Raw genomic sequence first — 22,982 nt, 5'->3', positions numbered from 1 at the left:
CTGGCTATCTAGAGGTTCAGGAATCCAGCCTATGGGAAACAGAATCTCCATCTGCCCAGTCTTGTTCCTCTGTCCCCATGTCCCTCTTTTACGCAAAGCCCCTCCTGTACCCCCTAGTTGGGTAGATACTAAGAGGTCTTTTTGTGTTTCGTCGTCTTTGGAAATATTTGCATTGGTTGTGACTGTGAAAATGACGACTGTGTTTACACAAAGTTAGGTGGATTGCAGAAAGAAAAATAAAAAACACAACACAGTCGTGTGTGTGTGTGTGAGTGTGAGTGTGAGTGTGTGTGTATGTGTGTGTGTGTGTGTGTGTGTGTGTGTGTGTGTGTGTGTGTGTGTGTGTGGTTGGGTTCAGGGCAGGAATTGCAAATGTCATTTCACCACAATAAGGACTCCAGAGCCGCCTCTGTATTTTTAGAAGCTGCACTTTCTTGAGCTCCTTTCACTGGAGGCTTGCTCTCTCATTAAGTCCCCATAAATAATTGTATTTAGAGAGGAGGCATCCATGGAAGCCGGAGGGAAATTGCTAACCTCTCCTTCCCGCCCCGGCGCTGAGCACTGTTTGGAGCGAAGTTCCTGGAAAGTGACTCTGTGGGCTGAGAATTCAGTTTTTCCTCAAAGCCCTGCGAGGTCCTGTTCTGTCAGATGTCTATGAATAAAGCACGCAGGGAAAATCCTGATACCCGTGCAGTCTTATTTTATCTTTTCCACGGTGCTTGATTCTACTTTTGTGCCCTGGTAATAAGCACATAGACTGCTATATTTTTATAGAGTTCTTCTAAATAAAGGAGAGGAGCGCTTGTATTCATGCTGCTCTTCTCCTGTGCTGTTTCTTTCTTGTCAATAGATACTGCATTCGCTGGAATTTATCCGTCTTTTTCAGTTGATTGTCATTTTATCTAGAGGCATTTCAGAAGAACATGAAACTTTAGCAATCGTCTTTTAAGGAACTGAGAACCCTTCATATTTAATATACCAGGACCCCACTCCCCTCAGCTTCTGGTGCTGTAAAGGAAAGCCAAAAGATATGTGGTGGCTATGGGCAAAATGTAGTCAAACACAAGTTTGTCTTTTTAAATCACTTCCTGCCTCAGCCAGACCTAGCAGGCACCAAACCCTTCTGCCTTAATTTACCGAAATGCAAAATTACCTACCTAGGACCAGCGTCTCCATCTGGGAATGACATCAGGTTTGGAATGGAAAGAATAAATTCTCAGTCTTTAATTACTGCTTATTACCAATTTCTTGTAGCAGGCAGCTGATTCTCCAATTCTGGAAGTCTGGAATGAGGCTTAAGAAAAATTGAAATAAAAAAAAATGTTTTTCTCTCTCCTGCACTCTTAAATATTTATATACTTTCCAATTTACCACCTTGGCCCAGAATTTTAGGTGAGATATGCTTTCCTGCCTAAAATCAAGGGAACATTTTGCCCTGACCTTTTGAATTTTCTCTCCCCCTTCTTTCACTTGCTCCTACAGTAGTCTTGTACAGAGAGTTCAGTCTGTCTTATAGTGCAAAATTATGTAATCTTTGTCATAATGCATTAAATAACCAAATCTTGATCAGCCTTTATGTAAGCCTTACCCTGTGCACATAGTATTCACAAATACATGAAATAATTACCAAATTAAGATGGTAATGAAACATTGTAATTGGTCACAAATTCAATAGTACAGGCCTTTCCTGTTTTTTCTTTTTAAGAAAAAGACATTTGCCTGAGAGTTATTAAGGCAATCATATATGCATTTAGATGTTTGAAAATCAAATTCAAATCTAGGGGCCAGAGAGACAGTACAGTGAGTAGGGTACTTGTTTTGCAAGCGGTCAGCTTGTTTCAGACCCTGGAACTCTGCCACGAATGCTTTCTGAGTGTAGAACCAGAAGAAACCACTGGGTTTGGGCCAAAACCAAAAGAGAACAAAACAAATTCAAACCTTACTTAAATGGTTGAAAGAAAATAAAACTAAAATATATCAAATGATTAATAACTAGTGTCAAGAGCTGATTATTTTCATAGAAGACTGTATAATAACATTCCTGCTCAGGAGCCAGAGTGAGCAGGGTGCCTTGTACACAGCAGACCTGGGTTTAATCCTCAGTAACCCATATGGTTTCCTGAGCACAGCCAGAAGTGATCCCTGAATGCCATTGTGTATGGCCCAAAAACTCTGCGTGTGTGGCTTATTGAATAGAATGAGATCAATTGACCTTCAAGGAACATACATGCTAGTGTAAATGGCATCAAAATGTAAAAAATGGGATGGAGTGCTTGCTTTGCATGCTGGGGTCTAGGTTTAGTTAGCTACAAGGTCATCAGAGCCTATGCCAGGTGTTGCCAAAACCTACCCCTCACCCCTACCCATTGTGAGAAAAATTATCTTTTTTTTTTTTTTTTTGGTTTTTGGGCCACACCCGGCATTGCTCAGGGGTTACTCCTGGCTGTCTGCTCAGAAATAGCTCCTGGCAGGCACGGGGGACCATATGGGACACCGGGATTCGAACCAACCACCTTTGGTCCTGGATCGGCTGCTTGCAAGGCAAATGCCGCTGTGCTATCTCTCCGGGCCCGAGAAAAATTATCTTAGTGGATCAGTAGATTGTTTGAGTAAAATGAATAGTAGAGAGAAATAGGCATCATATTTTTTTTTCTATTTCAGACCAGAGAAAACTCACAGCTGCTCTAGGTTAGAAGGCTTAGAACAGGGATCCTCAAACTTTTAAACAGGGGGATATGCCATTGTTCCTCAGAGTGTTAGAGGACTGTACTATAGTTCAAAAGAATATAAACAAATTCCTATGCACACTGCACATATCTTCTTTTGGAATAAAAAATGGTGAGAAATACAATATTTAAAATTAAGAAGTAAAGTTAAATGAACACACTTACTAGAATTTTAACGAGACCTATGGACCTGTTTTTGGTGGGCTGTCGTTGGAGGACCCCCTCCCAAAACAGAGGATTTCCAAAACAGAGAAGGAAGGGAGTTGGAGAGTGATGCTCATCCCACACATGTGCACTGCAGACCTGGGATGCTAAGCAGAACAGGCAGTAGTGGCAAAAACACTCTGCTGGCCAGGTAAATATCCTTGGAGGGCCATGGGCCTGCATGCTATATGTTGCTTGAGAATCCCTGGCCTAGGAAATACTTTTAATGTTAATTTGTCCAGTGAAACCTTTGGGGGCCCCCTAATGCAAATACCTAAAAGGAAGAAGAACTCATCACTGTGTTCTTAAGGGCAGGAATATTCTATCTACAAAATAAAGTTTAATAATATATGTATGTGAATGAATGAATAATGTTCTGAGTAGTTCATTCTACCGTCCTACAGTTTATTAGATTTTATTCTTAAGTTGCACAGAATTGCACTTCCTGAAACTTGCAGGCAATTTTCTTAGTTCTGCTACTTGCAGCAAGACAGAGCAAATCTTTTTTGTAAGGATGAGCTATGTCATCTTAGCATACCAAACAGCTCCCATATTCAGTGGGCTCCCGTGGGCAAAATTACTTGTGACTTGGTTACATCATGACTTCACTGCAGACAGTTGAGTTGTCCACTGTCTTCTTATTCCCAGTTACAGGTATTTGGGATAGGCTGAATATTTCATGTGGCTCTGGAGAAGCAAAACAGGCCCTTCTTTTCATTCTGGTATTTTAAATGGTATATCCAGCAGTGACAAATGTCTTTAGGTTCACAAAGTATGGATCATACAAGTTGCACAGATCCATAGAGCCCTCACAATGGGACCAGATAGCATAGGAACAGTGTTCCCAAAGAAAGTAACTGAAGTGCACTGGTCCAGTTATAACTCTGGTCACATGATAGCATCTAGATAAGTGATCCTTCCCTGTTACTTGGTGACTCAAGTGTTCCCTTAGGGTATCCCCTTAAAGGGAGACAAGTGAGTTTTTTCACCATCTACTCTTTTTGATTGCAGCTCTGGATTGTAATTTCTCTCTTGCCTCCCAAACTGAGGCATTGTCAATCGTAAACAACCGTCTATAGATTTGCTAATATTATAGACATTTTATGTTCTCAAGAGTTGTTTTCCTGGAAAGGGAACTGTCAAAGGGAATTATTATCAGGCAATGTCAAGATTGTTATCAACATTTGAAATTTGCTCTTGTAAGTTACTTCCCTTATTTTTAAAGTCACAATCTTTTCTTGGTTACACCGACTTAAAAAAGGTTCTTAGTAGTATTCGTCCATGTGTTTTGTCCAGTTTTTTTTAGTCGGGTACCTATTAGATGTCAGACACTTCATTCAGAACTGGAGATGTAAAGCTGATGAAGAGTTTCTCATCAAAAATCACATTTTCTGACTGTGCAAGTAGAAAATGATGCTGCTAACATACTCAGAGAGCATTCTATGGAAATATTTAAGAAAAGGCAATGATTTGGCAGTATTTAGAAGAACATGGCAGTACTTATGGAATATTGCATAGAGGAATTAATGTATTTTACTTTATTTTTTGGTTTGGGGGCCACACCTTGCCTTTCTCAGGCTTACTCTGGCTCTGTACTCAGGAATCACTCCTGGCAAGCTCAGGGGACCATATGGGATGCCAGGAATTGAACCAGCATTAGCTGCATGCAAAGCAAACACCCTCCCCATTGCACTATTACCCTGGACCAAACATTCCAGAGAGGAATTAAACTAATTTTTAAAAACAAAGATTTTACCAAATCAAAGAATATAACCAGTGTTATATGACTGGATTTATAGAGAATGACAAGGAATTTGGCCTAGCTAGAATTTGTGCCTCTGTGAAGCATGAAACCGAACAACTTCATTGTGATTTCTTTTCTTTTGGAGGGGGGCCACACCCAGAGCACAGGTGTTACTCCTGTCTCTGCGCTCAAAAATTGCTCCTGCCAGGCTCGGGGGACCATATGGGATGCCAGGAATCAAACCCAGGTCCATCATGTGTAGGCCCAGGTGCAAGGTGCAACAGCACCTTACCACTGTGCTATTGTTCTGGCCCATAGCTGAAGGAATTGTGCGGGATGGTCCAGACATCCCCTTGAACTTTTATTTTCCTTTTTCACTACAGATTGCAAACTGTGAACTCATTCTCCTTGGACCCAGCATGAGTATAGATGAATTTAGGAGACCAAGTTAAGGCATGAACAATAAAGGGTAGAGTGGGGTAGTCACTGTAGATGATGCTGGCTGCAAGACCTTCCCGTATTTTAAATTTTATTTTCATTCCCTCCCATTCCTCTCCCCCTACACACACTTTTCTGGGGCTGATTTATTGTCACGATCCAAGGTTACACAATTACGTGCTTTTCAGAAATCACTTATTTAAGGTGCCAATGAACATTTCTTTTAGTTTTTGTAGTGAATATTGTGGTGCTCCCTATATAGATTGCTATGATTTTCACACACATACACACACTCAAAAATGGGGGTCACAAAAATGAGGTTAGTCTTGACTAAGGTGCCCACACAGTTTTGGTTGTGATTCTCATCAGGGTTCACACACACAACTCAGCACAAGGGATCAAACTTATGGCCTCATACTTGCAAAGCAAACACTTTAGAGAACCGTCTAGTCTTAAAGGAAACATGCTAATTTAAATTGATGAAAAAATGGAAATGTGGGGGCTGAAGCAAGAGGTAAATGGGTAGGCACTTGCCTTATATTTGACCGAACCGGGTTCAGTCCTTGGCATCCCATATAATCCATTGCCCAGTCACATCATCAGAAGAGATTGCTTTTTTTTGGCCACACCCAGTGATGTGCAGGGGTTACTTCTGGCTATGTGCTCAGAAATCGCTCCTGGTTTGGGGGACTATATGAGAAGCCAGGGATAGAACCCAGGTCTGTCCTGGGTCAGCTGTGTGCAAGGCAAACAGCCTACCACTTTGCCATCACTACGGCCCCCATCAGGAGAGATTCTTGAATGAAGAGTCAGGAGTAACCCCGGAGCATCACAAGGTGTGGCCCAGGTCCCATATTTCAAGGAAACATGAATTGCTGAGGATTTAACTACCTTTTGAAGTTCTTGTATGAAGTAGGAGTGGAGGAATACGTCCACATGTCAAAATAGGCTTAACGGCCCAGAGTCTATTTCCTTCTGTAGAAGAGTCATTACTGGTTGTAGAATGGGCTGGAGAGATAGCACAGCAGTAGGGCGTTTGCCTTGTAAGCTGCCGGTCCAGGACAGACAGACGGTGGTTGGAATCCGAGCATACCATATGGTCCCTTGTACCTGCCAGGAGCAATTTCTGAGCGCAGTGCTAAGAGTATCCCTGAGCGTGGCCGGGTGTAACCCAAAAACAACACACACAAAAAAGAATGGGAGTAACACTATAGCACTTTTTTGAAACACTGTAGTGACAATATGGACAAGAAAAGTCTGCAGAGTTGACGTTCCATAATGATTTGAAAGGTGATGAAAAGGCGTTTATAACACAGCCCATTTTATAGCACACAGCTTTCCACATGTATGAAAGGAATTCAGTGAATGTTTGCCCAATTAATGAATGCAAGTAGAGAAAGTTATACTTTCCAAAGGAGGATTCGTTTTTAAGTGCCATGAATATCTCCTCCATTATACTTTATCAGGACCATAAAAATTTTATGTTGATTACATATAATTTTTCTGTTTCTACGGGATAAAAGTATTGGTTTTTAAAAATGCATAGTCACTCAGTACAGTACACAAAGATCAGCAAAATATCAAAATATCTATTGTCTAGGTCTTTTCCACTTATCCTCCGACATTATAAAGGAATGCTGTCTAAACAGATGGATCTTGTACCAGATCCTAAAATTGTACTCTCAGACTCTATGATTCCACACTAGACCCATTTGTCCATCTTCTGTATATTTCTAATGAAGGCAAAACATGCTATCAATCAGTCTATTATAGCTGTCTTCTCCTAGACATGTGCCTATGACTATCTTGAATATGTTTAATTATTCACTTTTTTAAAAAAATTGTGACCAGTCAACACTTATTCTTCTTAGCCCCTCTCTCTCTGTTGTAGAAACTCTAGTACAGTGGTAAGAGCACTAGGAAAGGTTTGTTGATAGATTTCTTTTCTTTTTTTTTTTTGGATTTGGGGCCACACCCAGTAACACTCAGAGGTCACTCCTGGCTATGCGCTCAGAAATTGCTCCTGGCTCAGAAGACCTTATGGGGTGCCAGGGGATCGAACCATGGTCTGTCCTAGGTCAGCTGCGTGTAAGGCAAATGCCCGACCTCTGCGCCACCGCTGCAGCCACAGGTTTCTTGTAGATTACATTCCTAGGGGTGCATTCACAGTCTTAAATTTGGAATTCAGTAGAAAAAAAATCTTTAAATAGTTAGGGTCAGAGATATAGCGCAGCAGGTAAAGCCAACCCGAATTTAATCCCCAACACTGCTTATGGTCCCTCCATGCACTACCAATAGTGACCCTGAGCAAAGAGCCAAGGTGTGCCATCCCCACAAAAAATAGTTAACAACTCTGCTCCATAAGTTGTAAAATTTATTTTAATATCATTGTGGTATAACTTAAATATAATAAAACTCTCATTTTGTGCATTTTATGACTCAAATTGAAGAGGCATTATGAATAAAATATAGTGTGTTATCTGTGCTTAAAATAAATGCACACTAATTAGTGGCCAATAAATGCAATGTCATGTGGCTGACTTTCTAGAGTTTGATATTGGTTCAATTGGATAAGAACTGTGGAACCTGGGACAAGTCTTGTGATTTCTTTTACCTCAACATTCTCATCCTTAAGATGGGGCTTAAAGAGGATGGAGAAATAGCAAAGTGGGTAGGTAGAGTGTTTGCCTTGCATGCTGCCAACTGACATTCTATCTGCAACATCCTTTATGGTCTCGAGTCTGGCAGGAGTGATTCTGAATCCAGAGCCAGAAGTAACCCCTGAATGCTTCTGGGTGTGACCTAAAAATAAACAAACAAACAAAAATTGGGACTAACAATTTACCCACTTCCTGACATTAATAGAAACACAATTAATTCTTCCTCATAGTACTCAATTTTTTTTCCTTTCTCTGTTTGTATTATTGCCATCCTTTTTCTCTTTGAGAAGGAAGTTGTGATTTAGAGAAGAACACAGAATGAATTGGCTCTGATGTTAGGAGGGTAGAAGCAGCTAACCCTTGAGTAACTTGTAGTTATACCAGGGGTATTCAAAACCAGAGAATAGTAATGATCTCTATTTTTGAAATATCTTTTTGGAAGAAAATATGTTTTACTAAAATGTTATACAGGCACCATTATAATATAATGAAATTGAAAGCATTATTTTATATAAATTATTGTCTGGGGGGGCTACACCCAGTAGAATTCAAGAGCCAGTTCTGACTCTGCTCAGAGATCACTCCTGTCATTGTTTGGGATCATTAGATATCGGGACATGCCAACCCAGTGCTCTGGCATGCAATACATATTCTCCAACTCACTGAAATGGCTTTTTCCCCTTCTTGAAATTTTAAAATAGACCTAGGTCTCCAAAATTGCCCAGACTAGCAGAGTTAAAAAAATTAAGTAGTGTGTTTATTTTTCTTCTCTTTTCTGTTCTCTTTCACTTTGGTAGGACTATTTGTAAATTCCAGGACTGCTCTTCAATTGGTGAAGAAAGGTTGAAAATCATTCATCTATTATCTAGGCTTGTCTTTATGCAGGACAAGTGCTGGTTTATAGGTGTAAAGGGTTGACAATATATGGATATTTTAATAACATTTATCTTTAAAATTCATTAAAACCTCTCATTACAGCCTTCTGTGAATGCTGCTAAAAGTTAAACTCTTAGTAATCACTTAACATTTCAAATTAAACTGTTGAAATAGAGAAGGAAAGGTATTAAGAGCATGATCTTAGGCAAATCAAGTTGCCAGGAAGGGAAGGGCAAAACTAAATTCTAGCCCTAATTTTATAGCTTCTGTAATTAATGTTCTTGATGACCACGGGGACAGGGATCCTTTCTTTCTTTCATATACCTAGAGTACCTAGAGTGAATTGATGATGTTAAAGGACCTTGGCAAATCACATTTATGTGTTTTCATTTCTAGAGAGTTGGATTAGTAGATTCCAAACTTCACTGTGTCTAGGAACAAAATACATAACATATGAATCACAATTTCCTTAGTCCAATGTCTTCTAAATTCAGGTTTAGTTTAAAAAAAAAATCTGGAATTTAGCAAATCACCCAATTCACTTGAGTCAATTAAGAAAAAAAGAGTTGGGGGCCTGGAGATATAGCACAGCAGCGTTTGCCTTGCAAGCAGCCAATCCAGGACCAAAGGTGGTTGGTTCGAATCCAGTGTCCCATATAGTCCCCCATGCCTGCCAGGAGCTATTTCTGAGCAGACAGCCAGGAGTAATCCCTGAGCACTGCCGGGTGTGGCCCAAAAACCAAAAAAAAAAAAAAAAAAAGTTGAAGGTGGGGCAGAAAGATCTGCTGGAGATAAAGTCCTTTCAGATAACTGAAGCAGGTCTAATCCATAGCTTTGCCTGGAGTTTTCCCTGAGCACCAAGCCTGGAGTAAGACCCTCAGGCTGTGACCTAGTGAAAGGAGGAATAAAAACAAACAAAAACTACTTTTGTTTTGTTTTACATTTTAATCCCCATATCTAAGCTTCCCCCAACCCATGATCTGAAAATCAAAGAGCTGCTTTAGGCATAATAACATTTAAATGTTCTTACGGCTCAATTCTTGGTTCTGCTTTCTTCTTCCTTTTTTGCTTTTAGTTTTGTTTGTTTGGAGTGGCTTTATTATTTTTTTTTTTTGGCCACGCCCGGTGAAGCTCAGGGGTTATTCCTAGCTATGTGCTCAGAAATTGCTCCTGGCTTGGGGAACCATATGGGACACAAGGGATCGAACCTCAGTTCGTCCTAGGTCAGTCGCGTGCAAGGCAAATGTGCAACTGCTCTGCTATCTCCCCAGCCCCTGCTTTCTTTATTTTTAACTTCATTCTCAGTCTTTCTAGGCTTTCATTTTTGTGGCATAGAAGCTCCAGCACAAAGAGTATTTTTTTCTTTTTTTTTAAAACTATTTATTGATTAATTGGTTGATTGGTTGTTGGAACACACCCAAAGGCACTCAGGGGTTACTCCTAGCAGGCTGGGGGACTATATGGCATGCCGGGAGTCTAACTGGGTCCCTCCCTAGTTTCATGTAAGGCAAACACCCTACCATCCTGCTATCTCTCAGGCCCCAAAGTACTTTTATTTTCTACAGGTTCCCAACAGAATTAACTTGACTGTGACTATATCCAGACTTATTGTGTTTTCATTGCTCATTCTTTTGCCCAGTGTTCTAGTAAACATTTTTGTATTTTCCTCGGATTTATTTGTAGATAAGTCCTTTGTGATATGTGTCTTGGGAATCAGTAGATTCAGAGAATCATTTACAAATGATAAACTAATATAAATATAAACTAATACTATTACTCTGCTCTTTTAATGAATTTTTCTGTTGTGATGGGCTTTTTTTTTTTTAAGACTACACCTAGCTATACACCTGGCTTTGCATGCAGGGATAGGGATAGCTCCTGGTGGACTCGGGGTCTGTATATGGTGCCAAGGATCATACCTGTAGGTAGGTTTCAGACAATGCAATCATCTCAGCCAGTATATAATCTCTCTGGTTTCTACTGTCTTCATTAATTTAAACTGCTGAAGAATGACAAAAACTCTATCTATGACACAAAAAGCAGAATCAGTAGTTGAACCCTTCTCTGCCTTGGTTATCAGGCTTTATTATTTGTTTGTTTGGTAGCCAAACACTGTAATTTTGGGAGCTACTCCTGGTGTGGTACTTGTGGGCACTCCCAGTGGTAGCATCAAAACTGGGACTCCCTCAGCAAAGAATGTGTTCCAGTTGCAGTTAAAACATAGGTTTAGGCTTATATTTGCTGTATCAGACAGAACGTTTCTGTGCTGCAACTGTATGTACCACAGTGAGCCAATCACAACAAGCAAAGGTTCAAAGGTTACACTGTAATAGACTTCCTCTCTGACTCTGGCCGATCTGAGCAGGCTTTTGACAGTGTAGATTCGGGTTCAGAACATTGTCTAATTTGCATGCATAAAAAGCCTGCTTGGGTTGGCTGAGTTAGAGAGGCATCCGAGCAGCCTTGCAGTGATTGGTGCAGGATCGAGTTGGAAAATTCGTTTTGTGGCAATATTCAGACAATTTTCGTTTAGCGGCATATCGAAACATTTTTCGGGATATGCTCGGCGTATAAGACGACCCCGATTTTCGGTTGACTTTTTTATTGTTTCAAAAGTCGTCTTCTACGCTGGGAAATACGGTACATTATTCAGACAATGAAAAAGGGTAAGTTGACAATAGCATAGAATAAAAATGTATGTTGAATCTTAGTCTGTTGGTTTTTTCTTTTTTTTCTTTTTTTTTTTTTTTTTTTTTGGTTTTTGGGCCACACTCAGTAATGCTCAGGGGTTACTCCTAGCTATGTGCTCAGAAATCACTCCTGGCTTGGAGAACCATATGGGAAGCTGGGGGATCAAATCGTGGCCAGCCCTAGGTTAGCGAGTGCAACGCAGACGCCCTACTGCTTGTGCCACCGTTTAGGCCCCTTAGTCTGTTTTAAGTGAAATACATGCAAATCCATGGAAGAAAAGCTCTGATAAATGATTTTTACCCAATCTTTCGTTAAGTGAAACATTACATATTATTTTGACATAATTAATAAAATTAATAAACAAAACGTTTACCTCTTTATTTTAGTAGTCTTTCATTTGTCTCGGATTCTTCATGATCTTTTATCCAACTTACACCTCTACCAAACAAACTAATGTACAAAACAAAACACCTATATACTCAAGTATAAGCCGAAAAATATAATCGTGCTGCAAAAGCCACAAGTCGCAGCTGAGCTGAAGAGGTAGGCAGCTGAACTGAACTGTATGCCACTGAACAATTTAACCCACAATATTCAGTGGTACATTTAATTAAGTGAAAAATCCATTAAAGGCAATAAAGTCATGTGGATAAATGTTTATAAATCCTAAATCCTTATAATCAGATTTTAGAATTTTGGAAAATAAGGATTCAAGATTTTAAACCATTTATTTAAAATGCTTTACTGTCTTAAATGGTTTATTCACTTTATTAAAGTTGTCATTAAATACAATGGGTTAATGTGGTATGTTATGAATATACAGTATATTGAACAATCATATATTGTGAATGTAATCATTTATTTATTTACTGATTCCTCAATTATTGTAATTGTTTTGGATATGTAATTTTAATTTTGAAATTTACAAGTGGCTGCTGCATTTTCTGCCTTGGCTTATACTCAAGTCACCAAATTTTTCAGTTTTTTTAGGGTAAAATTAGAGGAGTCGGCTTATACTCGGGTCGGCTTATACTCAAATATATAAGTATTTCTGGGGCAGGAGGGATAGTACAGTAGATAGAGTGCTTGCATTGTATCTAATCAACCTGGGTTTGATCCTTGGCACCTCACAAGATCTCCAGTGCTCTTTTCGGAGTTACCCCAGAGTGCAGAGCCAAGGATAAATTCTCTGGACCATCAAGTGTATCCCAAAAACACACAAAAATAATATTTTCAACAAATGATGATAGAACCAATAGATATGTACAAAAATTCATTGGCAATGGATTATAGTTTTAAATAAAGAAGCTAAAACTATTTTAGAAGAAAAGATACAGTTTCGTAATACAGATTTTTTTGAGAAGACATAAAAGCATTAATTGTAAGTGAAATACTAAAATAAATTGCCTGTTAAAATAAAAAAAAAACTTTGCACCTCAAAGAATGCAGAGGAAATAAACATGACTAAACAGTCATTACTAGCAGGTATATGTCCTTTCTTGCGCAGAAATCCAAATTATTTTGACTTGTAAGTGATAGACATAAATGAGCATAAGCAAACAGGAGAAGCAGAATTGTAGGGATAGTACAATGGGTAGAATGTTTGTCTTGCACATGGCCAGCCCAGATTCAATTCCTACACCCTATTAGGTCCCTAGGGCCCCAGGAGTAATTCCTGATCATAGAATCTGGAATAAGCCCTTGGGTACCACTGGATGTTGCCCAAACACCACTGTCCCCATCCACAACCCCCCAAAAGGAGAAGCACACTGAGGCTTAATGATAACATCCTAATTTTGGGCAATGGAGTTTTTTGAATAAAACTATTGACAGGAACCTGGTCATCTTTTTCTCTGTAGCTCATTTTTTGTGATTGCAAATTAGATTTCGTAGTTGCCAGTTATTGAACCACAGATATCCAGGTCAAGACATCTAGAGAAAGGTTTATCTTTCTGTCCCACAATTTTCAGGGAAGAGTCTTATTTGCTAGCATGGGTTTGGTACCATCTGGCACCTTTGTGCCCACAACTTAGCACTATTATCTTAGAGGTAAGATAATATTTAAAGAAACACAGTTACATATTTCATTCATGGGATTGCAGGGTGAGCAGAATTACTTTTAAGTTAACTTTATTTCATATTTATTTATTATACACAACAGAATTGAAAATTTTATATTTGGTCAAAGTTTCAAAGGTTACACGTTTTGATCTTGCCCTGTTTTCTGTCCCATCCATCTCTAATGCTAGCATCGCTGCATCGCTATAAATTGACTTGATGTAAGTTAAAGACTTTTAAAAAAATTAGTCCATTTAAAAATGGTCACATTTATTTGTAAATTGTTAGCCAAGATCTATCCAAATGCAGATGCTCTTTGTTCTAGTCTAGATATACAATAAAATTCATTTAAATAACTTTAATCAGCTTCAAAAACAGCAAATTCCAAGACAATTAGGTTAACTTTAAGAACTCATATTTATTGAGTTAACAGATGGTAAATTAAAAAACAATGAAGCTAATTTTTAAAATCATTCATTGAATTAAAAAAACAGACATTTAACAAAACTGTTTTTGAGCTGTTTTTTTTTTTCATCCCAGTATGCATATTTTAAGATTCCAATTTGGATACTTTTCTGGGAAGACACTGAATGAGTTGCTGTATATGAACACTTACACTTAATTACTTTTCAAAAGCTGTAGAATCATCTGGGAGAATTACACATTAATAAAAATAAAAGAAATAAGTCTCCTTCAGATATTGAAAAGAAGGGTCTGCTTCATCTACTTCCATTTGCTCTAACTTGCTCCAACTTGCTCCCAGGGCTTGTATATTACTGGCCTGGCCTTATCTTGAGAATTTCCTGTGCAAAAAGATTGAAAGTAACCTCTGGGGCCCGGAGAGATAGTACAGCAGCGTTTGCCTTGCAAGCAGCCAATCCAGGACCAAAGGTGGTTGGTTCGAATCCAGGTGTCCCATATGGTCGTCCGTTCCCCCCCCCCCGCCCCCCCCCCCCCCCCGTGCCTGCCAGGAGCTATTTCTGAGCAGACAGCCAGGAGTAACCCCTGAGCACTGCCGGGTGTGGCCCAAAACAAAACAAAACAAAAAAAAAAAAAAAAAGTAACCTCTGACTAGAATTGCATTTTTGCATTTTAATGGTCGAACAAAAGACTGCCTTTTGATAGTTTCTTGACACTTATGTACCAGGAACTGGAATTTAAGAGAATCACAAAAATGTCCTTTGTTCTTTTTTTTTTTTTTCTCCTTTGTGTTCCTTCTTTAAAAAAAAAAAGAAAGAAATTAATGTTTTAAGGGGCCGGAGAACAGTAGGGCATTTGCTTTGCAGGCGGCTGATCCAGGAAAGACCCCCCAGCATTCCATATGGTTCCATTTGGGCTCCTAAGCCAGAAGTGATTTTTGAGAGCAGAGCCAGGAGTGACCCCTGAGCATCACTATGTGTGGCCCAAAAACATAACAAACAAAAAATTTAATATTTAAAATTTTTTTCTTTAATCAGTGAACCACAACTTAACAATTAATGATAGAGCCCTTTATTAACCCATACAAGTTTGTCTTCTGTTTGTTGAAACAATAGACCAGACAACATTTGCCATAATAGTGTCTATCCAAGTGGCTGGCCATAAAAAACTCCAGTAGCACATTCACATTTGAAGCCCATTCCTGGCTAAAGCAACTGATTTTGCATTCTCATTCACCTTCTAGTATTTTAGGAGAGTTTAACTTTCTTTGTTTTAGGATTATTTTTCTTGGGAATGATGTAAGACTTCTTCTTTTTCTTATCACCACCCCAAAGTCTCTAAACATGACTTCTTTTGGATGTTGTAGTCAGATAAAGTATATCTATCTTCAAGTTGTTTACCAGCAAAGATCAATCTTTGATTGATAAGAAATTCTTTCCTTATCCTGAATCTTGGCCTTTACATTTTTTATCATATCAGAGGGTTCAACCTGAGGGTTATAGTCTTCCCTATAAGGATTTTTCACAAAAATCTTTATCTTGAAGGTGGGTCCACCACAGATGTAGATCAGAAACACTCATTCTAACTGATAGAACTGACTGCAAGATTTATTAGAACAAGTCTTTCATACTTTACAGTATATCTTATACTGGGCCAAAGTGATAGCACAGCTGTAGGGTGTTTGCCTTGCACTCAGCCGAACCAGGACAGACCTGGGTTCAATTCTCAGCATCCCATATGGTCCCTTGAGCCTGCCAGGAGCAATTTCTGAACACAGAGCCAGGAGTAACCCCTGAGCACTGGGGTTACAAAACAAAACAAAATAATTTATTCTGTACTGGCTACCAGCTTTAAAAACATGCCATATTTACAAGTATACAGAGAAAAGCCATTTCATTAAAATATTTAAAACAGGTGTATGTGAATAGATGTTTGCTTACTTGGTATTATATACCTTTTAAAAAAAATCCTTGGATGGTTGCAAACTATAATATTATTTATTTTATAATCTTAAAATTTTAAGATGTTGTAAATCTTAATTTTTGTTTATTTGTTTTGTATTTTGATTCTAGATCCAGCAATTCTCAGGGATTACTCTTAATTCTTAATTCTCAGGGATCATGCCTGGCAGTGCTTCGAAATTCATATGCAGTGCCAGAGATTGAACATAGGACTACATACAAGGCAAGCTCCTAACTCAGCTGTGCTAGCTTTCTATCCCAGTCTTTCTCTCTCTCTCTCTCTCTCTCTCTCTCTCTCTCTCTCTCTCTCTCTCTCTCTCTCTCTCTCTCTCTCTCTCTCTCTCTCTCTCTCTCTCTCTCTCTCTCTTTGGTGTTTTGGGTCACACTCGGTGGTGCTCAGGGGTTACTCCTGGCTCTGTGCTCAGAAATTGCTCCTTGCAGTCACTAAGGACCATATGGGATGCTGGGGGTAGAATCCGGGTCTGTCCTGGTTCTGCCCTGTGCAAGGCAAACATTTGCCTTACCGCTGTGCTATCTCTCCGACCCCAGTCTTACTTTCTTGATATCAGTAATGTTAAGAATTATGTTTACAAAAAAAGAAAAAAGAATTGTGTTTACTAGTTATGTTAGACCAATTTATTAGTTGCCATTTGAGTTAATACACTTAGAATTATAAAAACACATTTATTACTGAAATTACTATAGCAAAAATTATCATTGTACATTTGAAACTATTTAGCCCCTAGCCCCTTATCTTCCTGAAATAATTGTTTTTAATAACCTTTTTATAATAAGAGGCTTTTTAGAAATACAATTATGACATTATAGCAGGACAGACTATATTGTTTTTAATTAAATAAGAACAGGTAAAAATGAGAATAGATATAGTGGGGTTTAGAGATAGTACAGTGGGCAGGGCACTTACTTTGCATGCAGGTAACTGAAATTCCATCCCCAACAATCCATATAGTCCCTGGAGCTCTGCCAGGAGTGATCCCTGGATGCAGAACCAAGAGCAAGCCTTGAGCAACTCCAGGTGTCGCCCAAATTTTAGTAAAAAAAAAAAGAGGAAGAAGTTACTGAAAAAAATAAAAATTTAGGCTTGTAAAATTTCTTCTTTTAGAAATAGAAAATCAGGGATATGGAAGAAAAACTTCATAACCAGTCTAAATATCTAAAAGAAATGAATAGAATTTAAAAGGTAAGAGAAGACTATGGTAGATATTATAGAGATTTTAGTATAAATATCTGATAGCATCAAATATTGTATTGTAATGCTACTGTTTCCTAACAAAGCATAACATAAAATATATAAGTATTAAATAAAAACCACTCTTGGAATTTTACTGAGAAGTGAGAGAAATGTAAAAACTCAAGAAAATGAAATTTCAGGAGAAAAAAGTGCCAAGTCTTCAAGATAAGCAGAAATGAATAAAAAAAAGTATGATGAAAATTGAAGTGAATTAAGAATCAATGCTAATGACTATTTGCTTTTTTGTTTTTACTAAGGGTGCAATGTTTTCAATAAAATAATCCTGAAAAGGAAGTTTTCAAATTTTTAAAGAATAATCTGTAACGAATCAGAATGCAAAAAGAGAAAAATAAAGAAAACAAAAGCAGAGAAATTGTTGCTTCATTTTTAACTCATTAGATGAAAATGCATAGATAAGAGTAGTTGTGAGCAATCTAATGTAGACTCTGGATGAATTGAGAACAATATTTATTTTATAAATAATTATAGAAGATAAAAGTAAACAAAACATGATTCATCTGAGGGAAAATGAAAAGGAAACAATGAAGAACTTTTGAAAAGAAGGAAGTATAAAGCAAGTACAATCAAGCTTAAAAATTCTGACAAGTATAAATGGCTTGAATTTCCTTATTCAAATGGAAAGATCCTCACATTGTTAAAATGAAAGTCTTATGATTTGGTGGTGCTTGCCAGCATCATACTTGAAAAAAAATGACAGAAATGTGTATATACATATGTAATGGCAAAGATTTTTCCAGCCTAACATGCACATATCTAAATTAGATGTAGGAATATAAATATTAGCAGAATTTCAGTCAAAAAAAACCAAAAAACAAATAAAAGTGACATTTATAACCACTAGTAGAATAGTTTTAATAAAAGAATAATAGTACTGAAAAATAAGCAAAAATTTGTATTTACTATTTTTTAATATAAGTCAGAAAAATTATGAAATTAATGTGTACCAAAACAGTGTAAGGGGGCCGGAATGATAGAACAGTGTTCTATAGAGTCTCCTGAGCTCACCAGGAGTGATTCCTGAGTACAGAGCCAAGAGTAACCCCAGAACCCTACTAGGTATGACCCCCAAAGAAAAGAAGAAAATTAATAAATGAAAAGGTTTTATGGTTTAAAAATCCAAATAAATGAAAATATATATACTTAATGAATTTAGTAAAATATTAGAAGGCATGTATGTAAATACAAATCAGTAGTATGTTTAAATATTAGCAACTATTAAATAAAACACAAATGTTTTTGTTTGTCTAGTTTGGGGTTGTACTTGCACTGCACAAGGCTCTAGGCTGAGGGATCACTCCTGGCTGGGCTTGGAGGACCATGTGAGATGCCAGGGATCTTGGTTGAATAAGTGCAAGGCATGTGCCTTCCACACTATATTAATGCACCAACCCAAAAGCATAAACTTCAAAATGCTTCAATTTGGTGCTAGAAAATGTGCTTCCCTTGCATGTGACAGACCCCAAGTTGGCTCGCTGGCACCCAATATGACCTCCCAGACATTGTCTAGATTTGTTCCCATTTTGCTTCTTCACTTCAAATTAAGATAGATGCAGTGTGCATAGGAATTTGTTCATAATTTTTGTTTTTACTATAGTCTGGCCTTCAACAGACTGAGGGTCAGTGAACTGGCTCCCTGTTTAAAAAGTTTGAGGACCACTGGCCGATTGATCCCAGAAGAAGATGGAGAAAAGAAAGGAGATTTGATTTGCAAGAAAAAAAATGTATAGAGCTCTGATTGATTTTGTTATAATTATTGAAGTATAACTATACTAATATTCTTCCACTCCTATTCAGAGCCTTTCCTCTCCCACTTCCACCTTCTATTGGAAGGCTTAGTTTTGGCTGACTCAGGATTTATTTTAATTGTCCTTTGTTTCTCTATATTCCATAAATAAGTGAAATCATCAAATATATCTCTTTATCTTTGTGACTTTTTTTTAGTATTTAGCAAATGCCCTTCAGTTTCAATTTAGAGCTAAATGTTGATATTTCATCTTATAGTTCACTGTGTACCTGGATCACAATTTCCACTCATCTGTTATTAGGCACATGTGTTGTTTCCAGATATCGTCTATTTTAAGTAGATCTGCAGGATCATGGGGCAGTTAATCAATGTTTTGTTGTTGTGGTAGCTGTTGCCATCACTGTTGTTATTTTTCTTAAGGAATAGTTAGGTCTTATAGTGGTTCAATACTGTTTTTCATAAAGGCTGAACCACGCATACCCACCAACAATGCATGAGGACTTTTATTTTCACCTCATCCCCATCAGCATTGGTTGTTTTTGTACTTGCTAAAGTGGGCCATTTTCTTTGCTATGAAGTGACCTCTCATTGTTGTTCTGTTTTGCATTTCTACTACAAGCAGTAATAATAAGCTTTTTTTTATATATCTGTTGAGCATCACTTATGTCTTCTTATAGGAAGTGTCTGTCCATCAACACTCCACATATATTATTATTTTTTTGTTAGACATTAGCCTTCATTGGATGTGCAAATACTTTTTTTTCATACAGTAGGGTATCTTTATTTTAGCTGGCATTTCTTTCGCAGTGCATAAACGTTTTAGTTTGATGTAGTCCCATTTGTTTATTTTTGCTTCTGTTTACCAATGCAGTGAAACCCTTGAAGCTGTCCCTGAAGTCAGTACCATGGAGAATTCTGCCTGTGTTTTCTTTCATGTATCTTATGGATTTATGTCTAGTTTTTGATCCACACAGTAGTGTGATGGGATATAGGGATCCATATTCATTTTATTGCATGTGACTGATCAGTGTGCCAAGCATTCTACTATAGATTTTGAACAAAAATATGTGACCTAATTTTAAATTAATCAAAACCTAATTTTGAATTTAAAATATAATGTTTTAGAATGATTTTTTCCAAAATAACATATTTTATGACTATTTAATAAATGTGTTTTTAATAAATCTGTTTTGTTTACATATTGAGGTAATGTTGAAAAGAATTTTGATTTTGACATAAAAGGAAGAAGAAGGGAAGCAAGGGTTAGAAAGAGTATAAAATTTAACGTGTTTACCTTGCATGGTTAGCAACTCGATTTAACATTTGGCTTGCCTGGCTCCCAGGAGCACCAGCAGGAGTGATCCCTGAGCACAGTAGCTGGGAAGAGTCCACTAGGTGTGGCCCTACCATTTTTATTCCCAAAATAGGCAAGAATACCAAAATAAGTTTGTTTGGATTTGGGAGCCATACCCAATGCTCAGGATTTACTCCTGATCTATGCTCAGGGATAACTCGGGGAGTTGTACATCATAGGTAGTGCAAGGAATTAAACCTAGGACAGCTACATGCTAGGTAAGCACCTTATTCATTTGTATTAGCTCTCCAGCCCAACAAAGTCAGTTTGCTTGTAAGTTTGTTTTTTTATTTTTTCTGTTTTAGGGCTACACTCGGTGTGCTCAGGGGTTATTCCCGGCTCTGTCTGCACTCAGAAATCTCTTCTGGCAAGCTCAGGGGACCATATGGGATGCTGGGGATCAAACCTGGGTCTATTGTGTGCAAAGCAAATACCCTACTGCTGTACTATTACTCTGGCCCCAAAATTAATCTTAAAAGAAAAAGTAATAAAAGTTCAGTATTATACAATATTAAATATATTGTAAAGTTATAATAATTAAAACCATGTGACACTGGCACCAGAATACATTAATGAGGAAAAAATATAGTCAGAATAATTTTGTACTATATAGATGCTACTCAGTGGTAAAAGAGTAATTTAGATGTGTGAGGCCCTGGGCTTGATCCCTAGTAATACAAGTATCAAAAATATCTTTTATGTGAGAGTGAAATATTAATAGTTGCAGACATAAATCAATGGAGAGGGAAGACATGTTTACAATTCATGGACTGATTAGCATTTTAGAAAAATCAATACAGATACTTGTCACATAAATATTATAAATTACAAAATTTTCAACCATAGATAATGTGAAGGACCTTACTATTATAGACTTAGATTATCGTGACAAATTCCAAAGTTAAGATAAGATAGATTTGGTTATGTTAAAGTAATAATAAAATTAGCAAATAGTAGCCTCTGAATAGTGGAGTATTTTTGTTTTTTGTATTTTGGGGTTACGCCTAGCAGTACTCAGGGGTTACTCCTGGCTCTATGCTCAGAAATCGCTCCTGGCAGGCTGAGGGGACCATATGGGATGCCAGGATTCCAACCACAGACCTACTTGCATGCAAGGCAAACGCCTTACCTCCATGCTATCGCTCCAGGCTCTCTGAATAGTTTTTTGACCATCATCACAGAAAGGGTTAATCTTATTGTTACACAAGAGCTCAGACAAACTTAAAATAACACTGTGATTGAGCACTAATACATTAGTACAGCGTCATCTTTAATATATAAGACTAAAAGCATATTTCATAAAAAAAGAAATGCAAGAAATTTGCAGGCATGCAAGCATTTACTTTTATATGTGATCAGGAAGCATAAGCCAAAACAGAAAAGTTTATTTCAGTCCATTAATGTCAATGATTTATACTCCGAAGTATTTCAGATTATTTTCAGTCAGATCAGTTCATCCTCCAAGAGCAAGTAGGAAAGGTTCTTAAAGAGTAGATAGAAAATCTGGATAGCACACGATAGGGCATTTGCCTTGCACACAGCAGACCCAGGACTAAAGGTGGTTCGAATCCCGGTATCCCATATGGCCCCCTGAGCCTGCCAGGAGCGATTTCTGAGCCAGAAGTAACCCCCGAGCACCACTAGGTGTGGGCCAAAAACAAAACAAAAAAGAAAAAAAAAGTTGGATAAAATCAAACAATATCTGTTTTTAAGGCACTGAGACATGTAAGGGAGGGAGAACTTGAGAATCCAAATTCTAGGAGACAGGGAGTCCAATAGAGGATTCTCCAATTACTTGTCAAAAGTTAAATAAGTTTACTTGATAAAAGCAGGGGAGGTGCTGGTGGGATTATGGCTCATTCTATATAGGGTATTCTACTTCTGAATTTGTATTTGTTTGTATTTAATACACTTTTGATTCAATCCTTCAGCACCAAAGGAAAAAGAAGAAAGGCATGATAAAATGTATGGTCACCCAGAGGCTCAAATTATCTCCACTGACATGAAATAAATGCAGTGAGGTTATTAGTCATTCCAGCAGACAAGATGATCAAAAGTACCCTAATAGGAGATCCAGATATAGGTCTGAGACTTTTAAGATCTGTGATTAATAAACTGAAATTAGATGAGGCAATAAAACACTTTAGCAGATCACTGGCAATAATGGTCAAAATAAAATGGAAGTTCCAGAACTCACTCAAGAGCAAAGTGGCTTGTATGTGGGTGTAAATGCAGATTAGAAGTAGAGTGGAAGACCCAGTAAGTCAACTGGAAGAGGAAGCAGTAGAAAATTTAAGGTTAATTGAAAAACAGTTTCTTACATAACTGGTAGCATATAAATCTAAATAACAATTTTTACAAGTAATTTGTCAACATAAATCAGATATCAGAACTAAAAATACTTATCTTCTTTTTTTGGTTTTTGGGTCACGCCCGGCAGCGCTCAGGGGTTACGCCTGGCTCTATGCTCAGAAATCGCTCCTGGCAGGCTCAGGGGACCATATGGGATGCTGGAATTCGAACCACCGACCTTCTGCATGCAAAGCAAATGCCTTACCTCCATGATATCTCTCCAGCCCCAAAATACTTATCTTTTGATACAATAATTGGGAATGCTTCATGTAGAATTGGGGGGGGGGGCATACCTGGCAGTATTAATTGTCTTACTCCTGGACATGCACTCAAGGATCACTCTGAGTGCAGTACTTGGGGAACTATTTGGGATGCTGCCAGGTATTGAACCTAGGTCAGCCACATGCATGGCAAGCACCCTACCTTCTGTATCATTGCTCTGGCCGCAGAATATTTCTAATATGAATTGCAAGTATCTGGA

The 22,982-nt window shown here is 37.9% G+C and overlaps 2 protein-coding genes across 3 annotated transcripts in view; one reads left to right on the top strand and one right to left on the bottom strand.

Annotated features, from left to right (window-relative positions):
• SATB1 (SATB homeobox 1) overlaps positions 1–22,982 on the bottom strand; it is a 1,007,816-nt gene that overhangs the window by 108,200 nt on the left and 876,634 nt on the right. The gene's annotated exons all lie outside the window — the stretch shown is intronic.
• The window catches only part of LOC125998215 (myosin IC heavy chain-like), a 31,535-nt gene that overhangs the window by 1,591 nt on the left and 6,962 nt on the right, over positions 1–22,982 (top strand). The window lies entirely within an intron of this gene.

The sequence above is a fragment of the Suncus etruscus genome, chromosome 20, assembly GCF_024139225.1.
Source record: "Suncus etruscus isolate mSunEtr1 chromosome 20, mSunEtr1.pri.cur, whole genome shotgun sequence".
In the NCBI taxonomy this organism is placed as follows: domain Eukaryota; kingdom Metazoa; phylum Chordata; class Mammalia; order Eulipotyphla; family Soricidae; genus Suncus; species Suncus etruscus.
This window is presented reverse-complemented; position numbering and strand designations above follow the sequence as displayed.